Raw genomic sequence first — 2,279 nt, 5'->3', positions numbered from 1 at the left:
TGCCAGCTTTGTTCTGTGAGAGATTTAAAACCCATCTAAAATGGCTGGCAGTCAGTCTGTGCTATTTTAGGTCAGGGCTGTTTTTGCTTTCTCCCTATCTGTTGATGTCTCAGTTCTTTTGTTATAAATTATTGAAAGCAGAAATGCCAAAAGACATAAGAAAGAAGCTGGTTGTGCTGTTATGGGAGGCTTTGCTAATTTGTCGGGGAAAAGCTCTTGCTGGGATATAAGCTCCTTTCTTGTTCTTTGTGCAAGATGGGTTTTAGCAGCTCCCCAGCAGCAGCCCCACCTCTCCCCTGCTGGCAGTGCACAGGCTGGGCTTTAAAGCTGCTCTGACCGTGGTTTGTACGAGCGCGGTGGTGCCTGTGTGGCTTGAGGAAGGGGGAGCTCCCCTTCCCCTGCCTGCGTGGCCACCGTGGTGGCTTTGTGCCGAGACAAAGCCCCGGGGGTTCCAAAGTGCTGCAGCATCAGGAGATGCAACACATTGCCCAGGGACTGTGCCTCGCCAGTGGCGGGTGCAGCTGAGGGGCTGGGGGAATGGTGAGCAGGTTTTTGGGTGCAGCTGGTGCTGTGCACAGGCAGGATGGGGTTCAGGTTCGTTTGCACTCGCTGCCTGCCAGGGACAAAAGCTACATCAGACTGCAGCATCCATAAAGGAGAAGCATGTGGAGAACAGGCAAGCAAAGGGGGAAGGTGAGCACGGCCAGAGAGTAAACACATGGTAAAACACTTGTCTGACTATTTGCATGAATGCAAAAAGCATTTCCTGCGTTCATTTTGAAACTGAATGGATGTTTTGGTTCTTGCTGGCTGTGCAGGAAAGATGAGCCTTTTCTCACTGGGGCTGGGCTGTGTGATGCAGGCTCTGCAGGGTGGGTTTGAAGGATGCTTATAGAGGCAGCCCTGCCTGGGATTGCAGCTCCAAACCTGGCCCTGCCTGGGGCTGCACCACCAGATCAGAGCTGCTCTGGGAGCAGCCTGGCCTGGAGCTGTGCCTGCAGCCTCTCCTTCCCCCTCCAGGCACAGGAACGGGAGGCTGCTTCTCCTCCAGACTCCTCTTGGATGAGCAACCTGGCCTTAGATCTTGGCCTTTGCCTTTTCAGCGTTTGCCAACTCTTGGTGCTTCTAGAGTTCAGAGCCCATATTCTGGCAGGAGAAGGTGCCTCGGGGTTTGCGGCATGGGGCCACCTCCGGCCGTGACCTGCTGTCGCTGGATAGCACCGGTCCCTCCTGCCAAGAAGGCAGTCGTCTTGCTAAAGAACACAAAGCAAGTGTTCCCTCCGGATTGCTGGGGATTTTCTCTGCAAAATCTGCAATAAGCCCTGAGCAAAACCCAGAGGTTGGCAGGCCAGGAGGAGGTGGAGGTGAGAGCTGCTGCAGCACAGCTGCTACCCCTTGGTACTCAGTAACAGGCTCCTGTTCGCCATGGCACCAAGATCTCTGCAGAAAGGTTTTGCAAGCTTCATCTGCAGTCAGGATAATTTTTCTTTTGCCTCCTCCCCTTCCCCTCATTCCCTTCAGCACCTACAAAACCCTCCTGGCCCTCTACTTCGTCTCTATCCTTATGGCCAGCATGCAAGTGCTCCCCAGACTGCCACTGTCCTTCCTGCTGGGATCAGATAGGCTGCCTGCACTACCCTTTGGCTTTTTCCCACCAAAGGTATTTCTTCCACTTGCACACCAGCCCATCTGCACAGTTTGGGCTGCTCCCCAGCCTTGCTGCTACCAAGCAAGAGACTGTGAGTATGGGCAGCTTCTTGTCCACCCATGCTGCTTTAGTGACCAGACCTCCCCAGGAAGTGCTGTGGCCAGTGTAGATGTGAGCTGGGCAGTGGCCAAGCATCTCTAACAGGTGTGAGAATAGGGTGCTGGCTTTAGCCCAAAGCTTGCTTTATTCAAGTTCTGCTTCTGGTGAGGGGGGTTGAAGCTGAGACAGTGGCTTTGGAGCCATCTGGCCACAAAGGGACCAGCCTGCTGCCCCTCACACCTGGCACCCAGGTGCGTGTCAAGGCTGGGACAGTGGCTTTGGAGCCATTTGGTCACAAAGGGACCGGCCTGCTGCCCCTCACACTGGCACCCACGTGCTTGTGCGCACAGGAGGGGCAGTGGGAGCCACGCCCGTGGGTGGGGGCAGCAGGAGCTGTGTCCGCGCGTGCGGGGGACTGTGTGCCGCCTGTCCGTATGTGCTGTGAGGGTGTGTGGCCCGTGTCCCCGGTGATCCCTCACTCGGTGTCTCCTCTCTCGCCGTCCCCTCCCCGCCCGTGTCCCTCAGGCCCCTC

This window comes from Geospiza fortis, unplaced genomic scaffold (genome assembly GCF_000277835.1).
Source record: "Geospiza fortis unplaced genomic scaffold, GeoFor_1.0 scaffold157, whole genome shotgun sequence".
NCBI classification, from domain to species: domain Eukaryota; kingdom Metazoa; phylum Chordata; class Aves; order Passeriformes; family Thraupidae; genus Geospiza; species Geospiza fortis.
Note: the sequence above shows the minus strand (reverse complement) of the source record.